This window comes from Coregonus lavaretus, assembly GCF_964263955.1.
Source record: "Coregonus lavaretus genome assembly, chromosome: 38".
Taxonomy (NCBI): domain Eukaryota; kingdom Metazoa; phylum Chordata; class Actinopteri; order Salmoniformes; family Salmonidae; genus Coregonus; species Coregonus lavaretus.
Window position 1 is genome coordinate 17,924,691 of NC_140025.1, and position 11,238 is coordinate 17,935,928.

Consider the following 11,238-nt stretch of genomic DNA (forward strand, 5'->3'; position numbering starts at 1 on the left):
TCCCTGTAGGCTGTCTCGTCATTGTTGGTAATCAGGCCTAATACTGGTGTGTCGTCTGCAAACTTGATGATTGAGTTGGAGGCGTGTGTGGCCACGCAGTCATGGGTGAACAAGCAGTACAGGAGGGGGCTGAGCACACCCTATGTTGAGGATCAGCGAAGTGGAGGTGTTGTTTCCTACCTTCACCACCTGTTGGCGGCCCATTAGGAAGTCCAGGACCCAGTTAGGAAGTTAGGAAGTCCAGGACCCAGCTCTACCTTACCTGACACCCTAGACCCAGGGCCCCGAGCTTAATGTTGAGCTTGGAGGGTACTATGGTGTAGAAGGCTGAGCTATAGTCAATGAACAGCATTCTTACGTAAGTATTCATCTTGTCCAGATGTCATAGGGCAGTGTGGAGTGCGATGGCGATTGCATCGTCTGTGGATCTATTGGGGCGGTAAGCAAATTGAAGTGGGTCTAGGGTGTCAGGTAAGGTAGAGGTGATATGATCCTTAACTAGCCTCTCAAAGAACTTCACGATGACAGAAGTGAGTGTTACGGAGCGATAGTCATTTTGTTAAGTTACCTTTGCTTTCTTTGGTACAGGAACAATGGTGGGCATCTTGAAGCAAGTGGGGACAGCAGACTGGGATATGGAGGGATTTAATGTGTCTGTAAATAATCAAACCAGCTGGTCTGTGCATGCTCTGAGGACGCGGCTAGGGATGCCATCTGGGCTGGCAGCCTTGCGAGGGTTAACACGGTTAAATGTCTTACTCATATCTGTCATGGAGAACGAGTCCTTGGGAACCGACCACATTGGTGGCACTGAGTTATCCTTAAAGCAGGCGAAGAAGGTGTTTAGCATGTCCTGGAGCAAGACGTCAGTGTCCTGCCCCATATGTCTCATGTCTGAGCCGTTGAATTGCGACTCCACTTTGCCTCTGTACTGACATTTTGCCTGTTTGATTGCCTTACGGAGGGAATAACTACACTGTTTGTATTCAACCATATTCCTAGTCACCTTGCCATGGTTAAATGTGGTGGTTCGCGCTTTCAGTTGGATAGATTCTGCCTTCTATCCATGGTTTCTGGTTTGGGTATGTTTTAATAGTCACAGTGGGAACAACATCCCCTATACACTTCCTGATGAAGTCAGTCACCGTGTCCGTGTATATGTCAATGTTATTCTCAGAGGTTAACCGAAACATATCCCAGTCTGCGTGTTCAAAACAATGTTGAAGCATGGTTTCCGATTGGTCATACCAGCATTGAATAGACCTTAGCAAGGGTACTTCCTGTTTGAGTTTCTGCCTATAGCAAGGGAGGAGCAAAATGGAGTCGTGATATGATTAGCCGACGGGCAGGCGGGGGAGGGCCTTGAAGGCATCTCGAAAGGGGAGTAGCAGTGGTCGAGTGTTTTCCCAGAGCGAGTACTACAGTCAATGTGTTGATACAACTATGGTAGAGTTTTCCTCAAATTTGCTTTGTTAAAATCTCCAGCTACAATAAATGCGTTCTCAGTATATGTGGTTTCCAATTTTCATATAAAGTCCAGTGTAGTTCCTTGAGGGCCATTGTGGTATTGGCTTGAGGGGGAATATACACGGCTGTGACTATAACCGAAGAGAATTCTCTTGCGAGGTAATATGGTCGGCATTTGATTGTGAGATATTCTAGGTCGGGTGAACAAAAGGAGTTTCTGAATGTAACTTAACGTTAGCTAGCTGGCTAACAAACTGGAAACTATAACGTTCTGTATTTATGTTCTTAGTCAACCTTGTGTTCTTGAACATAGCCCTGTTTCTTTGTGTTCTTGAACGTAGCCCTGTCTTTCATTTTTCTTCATTGATTTCACCTGTGTTAGTTACTCACCTGGTCTCATCAGCTCCTTATTTAGTTCAGGTCATTCTGTTTGTGCCTTGTGAGGTATTGTTCGATTTGACACACCTCTGTAGCTCAATTGGTAGAGCATGGCGCTTGTAACGCCAGGGTAGTGGGTTCGAACCCCGGGACCACCCATATGTAAAAATGTATGCACACATGACTGTAAGTCGCTTTGGATAAAAGTGACTTCTAAATGGCATATTATTATTATTATAAGCCTTTTCCTAGCTCGTTTGTGAGAACCAGTTACTCTCTTCAGTCCTAGTTTTGATTCACCTGCCTGTTTGCCTACCTGTGTATGACCATTGCCTGCCTGTGACCACGATTCCTGCCTTCTGCGAATGCGAAATAAACACCTGCCGCACTCTGTGCGTGAATCTACACCTTTTTCTACCTGAGTATTCATTACAGAATACCTCACCAAAAAACGGAATGGATTCAGCGGAGCTACAGCGGCAGCTAACCCAGCAAGAGGAGTGTATGGAGGAAATCTGCCATCTTCTCCACCAGCCTATCCCTACTCTTCCGATGCCAGGTATCGTATCCCCTAGCCCTCGTTCATTCATATCCATGCCTGGAAAATATGATGGTTCACCTGGGAAATGTCAGGGATTTCTGAAGCAATGCAGCAAATACATTGAGCACAACCCCACTAACTTCGCCACCAACAAGAGCAGGGTGGATTTGTTGTGTCTCTACTCACAGGCAAAGCTCTGGATTGGGCCACCACCATATGGACTGCCTACAGCACAGAACTCGGATCCGTGACCCATTTCCACACCCTCTTCAAAGAGGTATTTGATCACTCTCCTTTCGGTCGTCCTATAGGAGACTTCCTCATAGAACTTCAAGAAGGTTCAGCTGCTGAGTATGCCCTCAAGTTCTGCACCATGGCTGCAGGGAGTGGATGGAGTGAGGCTGCTTTACTTACCGTCTACCAAAGAGGGCTCAACAGGGAACTTCAGGCGGAGCTGGCCCGTAGAGGTGACCTTCAGGATTTAAATCAATACATTCATATGTCCATCTCCATTGACCACCTCATCGCCGACCGCCGAAGAACTATGCCACCCAGAAACCCGAAACCTTCTCTTTCCATGATTCCGTCATCCCGAACATCAAAGGCGGATCCAAGAATGGCTCTGCCTATACTGTGGAGGGAAAGATCATCTACTCAGCCATTTCCCTGTTCGCCCCCCACAGAGAGACGAGAAGGGTCCCTTCGCTGCCATGCAGGTAGGCATGTCCTTAGTGCTAAATATCTCCCAGAAGCAATTCTCCATCCCAGTATTGATAACCGTGAAAGGGGTTACTAAGTACGTAGAGGGCTTGATAGATTCGGGAACAGCAGGTAATTTTATCGATCACCAGCTAGCACAAGAGCTTGACATTGATATAACTCCTGTCACCCCTCCCTTAAGGATTAACACCTTGGACGGGCAGCCATTGGGCTCAGGCTTCATTACGCACCTGACACAGAGCGTCACCCTCCAGATTGGAGTCTTCCACACTGAACCCATTCAACTCATGGAACTCTTATCCCCCAAACAGCCACTCATCCTCAGACACCCCTGGCTTTGTCGTCACGACCCTGCCATCTCGTGGCGACAAGGTGAACTCCTGTCCTGGTCTTCTACCTGCTTCAGCAGTTGTCTCAGCCTACCCTGAAGAGCCACCACCATTGAGCAAAAGGTTCTTCAACGGCTCCTTGACCATAACTTTTATGTGAAGACTGAAAAGAGCACCTTCCATGTAACCTTGGTAAACTTCCTCTGTTTCGTACTGACACCTGGAGGGGTCAGCATGGATGAGAACAAAGTCACCGCCGTCAGTAACTGGCCCAAACCCACCACCGTTAAGGAACTCCAACGTTTCATTGGGTTGGGTTCTCCAACTTCTATCGCCGGAATATTGGGAACTTCAGTTCTACTGCCACTCCCCTCACTGCCTTTACCAGCCAAAAGACCCAGACCCTTCAATGGACTGATACCGCCCTGACTGCTTTCAACAACTTGAAACGTCTCTACACCTCAGATCCTGTCCTTCGCCAACCTGATCCGACCCTTCCTTTCACTCTGGAGGTGGATGCCTCCGAAGTAGGTGTAGGAGCCATACTCTCTCAGCAGGTGGGAACACCTCCAAATCACATCCTTGTGCTTTCTTCTCCAGGAAGTTATCCTCTGCTGAGAGGAATTATGATGTGGGGAACAGAGAACTCCTCGCAATCAAGCTGGCCCTCGAGGAGTGGTGCCACTGGTTGGAGGGCGCACAACATTCCTTTCATGTCCTAACAGATCATCGTAATCTGGAATATATCAGAGGGGCCAAGAGGATAAACTCCAGACAAGCCCGCTGGGCTCTCTTCTTCACATGCTTCCATTTTCATGTTACTTACATCCCTGGAAAGAAAAACATAAAAGCTGATGCTCTCTCCTGCCAGTTTGACCTTCTGACCAGTAACTCAGACCCTACACCCATTCTTCCTTCCTCTTGCATTATGGGGCCGGTACTGTGGGAGGTTCACTCTGCCATACAAGAAGCCCTAACCTCAGACCCGGCTCCTCCTAAGACACCAGCTGGGGAGAGTTACGTACCAGCAGCTGTTGGACCCCAACTGATGCAATGGTGTCACACGTCCTTGGGGTCAGGACATGAACCGTTTGCGAACACGTTTTTGCCATTGTGCCTGGGCATCAGACTCCAGAGCCCTTTATTGCAGAATTGTGTCAATGAGGTGGTCGGTGTTAAAATTGCTAACACTTATCACATGGTTTATGCAGGCTGAAATGTAGAGGCTGAAATATGGTGCGTTCGGATATATGGTTGGGATGCTATCGGAAACGTAACATTTGCAACAAGCATGGTAACAAGCATTCATTCTTACACCTCTGTAAATACAGACTGTAATTACCACCAGTTACAGGTTTTTATTACAGTGTAACTATGTATTATTACAATGAATTGTAATACTTGTTACAGTGTAATAACATATGTAATTACATTGTGATAAGGACCCAGTAAAATTAACTGTTAACGAAAGGAGTTTTTAGTATTTTGAAAATAGAAAATACCATTCTCTGAAATACCATTATCTTGTTACAAATTAGAGGGTGATTTTGTTCAGGCCTTTCAAATACAAATTACAAAAAACTCAAAAGTAATTGAAATACGTATTTCAAATACATGCAACAGAAATATTGCCCATCATTGCGCATGCGCACACACACATACAGTGAGGGAAAAAATGTTTTGATCCCTGCTGATTTTGTAAGTTTGCCCACTGACAAAGACATGATCGGTCTATAATTTGAATGGTAGGTTTATTTAAACAGTGAGAGACAGAATAACAACAAAACAATCCATAAAAATCCATGTCAAAAATGTTAGATTTCTGGCTCCCAGGTGTCTTTTATACAGGTAACGAGCTGAGATTAGGAGCACACTCTTAAAGGGAGTGCTCCTAATCTCAGTTTGTTACCTGTATAAAAGACACCTGTCCACAGAAGCAATCAATCAATCTGATTCCAAACTCTCCACCATGGCCAAGACCAAAGAGCTCTCCAAGGATGTCAGGGACAAGATTGTAGACCTACACAAGGCTGGAATGGGCTACAAGACCATCGCCAAGCAGCTTGGTGAGAAGGTGACAGCAGTTGGTGCGATTATTCGCAAATGGAAGAAACACAAAAGAACTGTCAATCTCCTTCGGCCTGGGGCTTCATGCAAGATCTCAACTCGAGGAGTTGCAATGATCATGAGAACGGTGAGGAATCAGCCCAGAACTACACGGGAGGATCTTGTCAATGATCTCAAGGCAGCTGGGACCATAGTCACCAAGAAAACAATTGGTAACACACTACGCCGTGAAGGACTGAAATCCTGCAGCGCCCGCAAGGTCCCCTTGCTCAAGAAAGCACATATACAGGCCCGTCTGAAGTTTGCCAATGATCATCTGAATGATTCAGAGGAGAACTGGGTGAAAGTGTTGTGGTCAGATGAGACCAAAATGGAGCTCTTTGGCATCAACAACTCACCGTGTTTGGAAGAGGAGGAATGCTGCCTATGACCCCAAGAACAACATCCCCCCCGTCAAACATGGAGGTGGAAACATTACGCTTTGGGGGTGTTTTTCTGCTAAGGGGACAGGACAACTTCACCGCATCAAAGGGACGATGGAAGGGGCCATGTACTGTCAAATCTTGGGTGAGAACCTCCTTCCTTCAGCCAGGGCATTGAAAATGGGTCGTGGATGGGTATTCCAGCATGACAATGACCCAAAACACACGGTCAAGACAACAAAGGAGTGGCTCAAGAAGAAGCACATTAAGGTCCTGGAGTGGCCTAGCCAGTCTCCAGACCTTAATCCCATAGAAAATCTGTGGAGGGAGCTGAAGGTTTGAGTTGCCAAACGTCAGCCTCGAAACCTTAATGACTTGGAGAAGATCTGCAAAGAGGAGTGGGACAAAACCCATCCTGAGATGTGTGCAAACCTGGTGGCCAACTACAAGAAACGTCTGACCTCTGTGATTTCCAACAAGGGTTTTGCCACCAAGAACTAAGTCATGTTTTGCAGAGGGGTCAAATACTTATTTCCCTCATTAAAATGCTAATCAATTCATAACATTTTTGACATGCGTTTTTCTGGATTTATTTTTTTGTTATTCTGTCTCTCACTGTTCAAATAAACCTACCATTAAAATTATAGACTGATCATGTCTTTGTCAGTGGGCAAACGTACAAAATCAGCAGGGGATCAAAAACTGTTTTCCCTCACTGTATACTGAAATGTTAGCGTTAGCATATAACAGAAGTTTTTGCGCAATCAGTTTTGAAAGATTACTCAACACTGTAAACTCAGCACATGGGCTGGATATGAGAAAATATACCCTGGTTTCCTCAAACAAGGAAACGTGCACTAGACGAACCCCATACACTGCTCTTCTTCTGTCTTCTGGTGTTCAGACATAGCCTCTTTATCTCCACTGGAACATATATCTACTCTACGCGTACACACACAAAGAACACACACGCTCTAGCTTGCTCTATAGCCTCTGTGGTGGGCAGATCTAGCAGACTGCAGATGAGAGCTTAGTTATTGTGTGTCTATGATGATGCTTTCATCTGTTGGCCATCTATAACACGTGGAGTATATCAGATTAAGCAACTTTCAGTTTTGAGTGCTAGTGTTTGGAAATGGTTTGGCTCCGTGGATCTAGAGTGCTGTCCCTGCTTTCGACAGTGTCTCTCTGTCTCTGTGTGTCACCTTCTCTGGGCACAGGTGAGTACTAATGGTGATACTAGTGTGTAATAAAAGTGGGACAGGGTGAAACCCTAGGTATGGTAGTTGCGTTTAGATTAGATGGTGTTGAATGCTTTTAATACCCAGATATACTCAGAAATAACCCCTAATAAACTAGTTTGTTAACAAAAAGAAATAAGTTATATGTAGAGCTGTTTTGGACCTGAGTTATATACTTTTTTTCCACAACTCCCACTCTTTAGCTACTCTAGATGCTGTTGAGTTGAAGTACCCCAGGACTCCTATGGTTGGGACTGAGGGCATGCCCTTGAGGCTCACCTGTAAGGCAGAGTATGAAACTAAACAATGTGGTCGCATTGATGCCTTTTGGTGTCATCACTCTTTGGAAGAGTGTCCCAAGCTCATTGACCCCAGCAAGTACCTCACCATTGTCAACGAGATGTTTATGGAGGACCGGAGTGTCAGACATAGACACGTTATAACAGACTTCATACAGCTGACCCCTGCTGACCAAGGAGTCTATCAGTGCCATGCAGTATGTGAAATGGGAGGCCATACTGCCATGGGACACTACATAAATATCACGGTCAAAGGTATTTGTCCATTACATTTTTTGGTTTTACAATTTTAGCAGTTACTCTAACCCACAGCGACTTATAATAACAACATTCAACTAAGGTGAAACAACCGTGTAGCATGATCATCAGTCAATCAATTAAACAATCAACAAACCAACCAATTAATCACTAATGTTGATATCTAACCATATAACAGCAGCTCCCGGAGTTGATCAAAGAAAGGCCAACAATGGTGGACAGAACTGGACATACAACACTGTAATGATACTGTGGTCCCTTCTCCTAATACTGGAGTTACGTGAGGCAAGATGAATAACAAAATAATACATTAAAAATGCACTTTTACATTCATACTTCGCAGCCTATCATAACATAATGTTTTACCAATTATGGGGTGTAAATATGTAAAAAGGGACCTTTTGGGGTGAAGTCTCTTGTTTATTGATGATTATGTGTGTTTAACAGGTTAATCATTGAGCTGGTCTGTTAGCTGATGGCAGATGACGTCAAGGCTGAACATGACCTACAAATTATAATGAAGATACGATCTACAATACAGATTTATATCAAACCCAAACATTTAACTGAATCGTTTTACATATGTATAAATAAGGTGCTACAGGCTCAAAAGACTACATAATTTGTATTCTATTGTTAGTAGTTTTCTTAACATTACGTAAAATAAAAACATTGTGTTATAAACCAGCTTCAAGCATGAATGTACAGTATGTTGGAAGACAGGAGGGTTTGTACTACCTAAATAAAAATACAATTTCATGAAATGTCAATAGAATGCTCATTTGTTTGCTTGATTACTATTTTGTTCTTGTTGTCATGCGTGCCTATTTCTTTTTTTTTTGTTCTCTCCCCTGTTCTTGTCATGGTGGGCTATCTCTCTACACCTCTGAGGTCTGTGTCTGTTAGAGGAAATGCCCATACAGGACAGGAAACCACACATAGCATTTGCACAAATGGAGGCCTGAAGCTATGTGAATAGCGCTAGTAGCAGTCTATGTGGTTGGAAGTGTGAGGGAGAGTAAAGGGGTCTGCTTGTCTTGTGATGTTCATCATCATCTCAGTTTGATTTGAAGGCTCAGGAGTGACTAATACTTCTTTGTTCTTGTTGTTATGCGTGCCTATTTCTTTTTTTTTTTGTTCTCTCCCCTGTTCTTGTCATGGTGGGCTATCTCTCTACACCTTTCAGGTCTATGTCTGTTAGAGGAAATGCCCATATGGGACAGGAAACCACACATAGCATTTGCACAAACAAACAGAGGCTTGACGCTATGTGAACAGCACTAGTAGCAGTCTATGTGATTGGAAGGGTGAGGGGGAGTAAAGGGATCTGCTTGTCTTCTGATGTTCAACATCATCTCAGTTTGATTTGAAGGCTCAGGAGTGCAATGTAATACTATATAATGTAGGTTAACAATTTTTGAAGGAAGTTGTTATGAATTGTCAAACTGAGCGATATTCCGTGTGAATTATTGGCTAGACCACTAGGTCAGAACTTCTCCAAATACATTTTGGTTGTATACAGGTGTTCCCCAGAGTTATATGTACCCCAAAAAAACATCAGATAAGAAAAGCATGGTGTGTCATACAGTATATGGAAATTAGCCATTTGACCATTATAAACTGACAAACTACATAAACATTTGTGCACTATATCTGCAATCTTATAAAATAATCAAACATTATTTTGATGATTACAACAGCAATTATCAAAGCGTTTTATATGTTTACATGCATTAACGTCTCAGTAAAACCACATCTACACGTTTAAATTAGTAGAAATGACCACTTCCACCTTAGGGTAAACTTTAAAGGTAGACTTAAAGAGGAGACGATCATGCACCAGTTTGTGATGGGTGAATAACATGATTCATTCCTGAATACAGAGTTACTCAGTAATGTGTCAAAACAGTCCAGTGCGCAAAACAGAATCACTGGAACCAACAAGGCACACGGGGAAAACCATATAGCTACAGTGGGGAAAAAAAGTATTTAGTCAGCCACCAATTGTGTAAGTTCTCCCACTTAAAAGATGAGAGAGGCCTGCAATTTTCATCATAGGTACACGTCAACTATGACAGACAAAATGAGAAGAAAATAAATCCAGAAAATCACATTGTAGGATTTTTTATGAATTTATTTGCAAATTATGGTGGAAAATAAGTATTTGGTCAATAACAAAAGTGTCTCAATACTTTGTTATATACCCTTTGTTGGCAATGACACAGGTCAAACGTTTTCTGTAAGTCTTCACAAGGTTTTCACACACTGTTGCTGGTATTTTGGCCCATTCCTCCATGCAGATCTCCTCTAGAGCAGTGATGTTTTGGGGCTGTCGCTGGGCAACACAGACTTTACACTCCCTCCAAAGATTTTCTATGGGGTTGAGATCTGGAGACTGGCTAGGCCACTCCAGGACCTTGAAATGCTTCTTACGAAGCCACTCCTTCGTTGCCCGGGCGGTGTGTTTGGGATCATTGTCATGCTGAAAGACCCAGCCACGTTTCATCTTCAATGCCCTTGCTGATGGAAGGAGGTTTTCACTCAAAATCTCACGATACATGGCCCCATTCATTCTTTCCTTTACACGGATCAGTCGTCCTGGTCCCTTTGCAGAAAAACAGCCCCAAAGCATGATGTTTCCACCCCCATGCTTCACAGTAGGTATGGTGTTCTTTGGATGCAACTCAGCATTCTTTGTCCTCCAAACACGACAAGTTGAGTTTTTACCAAAAAGTTCTATTTTGGTTTCATCTGACCATATGACATTCTCCCAATCCTCTTCTGGATCATCCAAATGCACTCTAGCAAACTTCAGATGGGCCTGGACATGTACTGGTTTAAGCAGGGGGACACGTCTGGCACTGCAGGATTTGAGTCCCTGGCAGCGTAGTGTGTTACTGATGGTAGGCATTGTTATTTTGGTCCCAGCTCTCTGCAGGTCATTCACTAGGTCCTCCCGTGTGGTTCTGGGATTTTTGCTCACCGTTCTTGTGATCATTTTGACCCCACGGGGTGAGATCTTGCGTGGAGCCCCAGATCGAGGGAGATTATCAGTGGTCTTGTATGTCTTCCATTTCCGAATAATTGCTCCCACAGTTGATTTCTTCAATCCAAGCTGCTTACCTATTGCAGATTCAGTCTTCCCAGCCTGGTGCAGGTCTACAATTTTGTTTCTGGTGTCCTTTGACAGCTATTTGGTCTTGGCCATAGTGGAGTTTGGAGTGTGACTGTTTGAGGTTGTGGACAGGTGTCTTTTATACTGATAACAAGTTCAAACAGGTGCCATTAATACAGGTAACGAGTGGAGGTCAGAGTAGCCTCTTAAAGAAGAAGTTACAGGTCTGTGAGAGCCAGAAATCTTGCTTGTTTGTAGGTGACCAAATACTTATTTTCCACCATAATTTGCAAATAAATTCATAAAAAATCCTACAATGTGATTTTCTGGATTTTTTTCTCTCAATTTGTCTTTCATAGTTGACGTGTACCTATGATGAAAATTACGGGCCTCTCTCATCT

The 11,238-nt window shown here is 43.9% G+C and overlaps 1 long non-coding RNA gene across 1 annotated transcript; it reads left to right on the plus strand.

The window, feature by feature from the left end:
• Positions 1 to 6,826: 6,826 nt before the first annotated feature.
• On the plus strand, positions 6,827 to 8,007 carry LOC311112159. The gene is made up of 3 exons (XR_014610840.1): positions 6,827 to 7,144; positions 7,369 to 7,719; positions 7,901 to 8,007. It is a non-coding gene; the product is annotated as an uncharacterized lncRNA (long non-coding RNA).
• Positions 8,008 to 11,238: the final 3,231 nt, after the last annotated feature.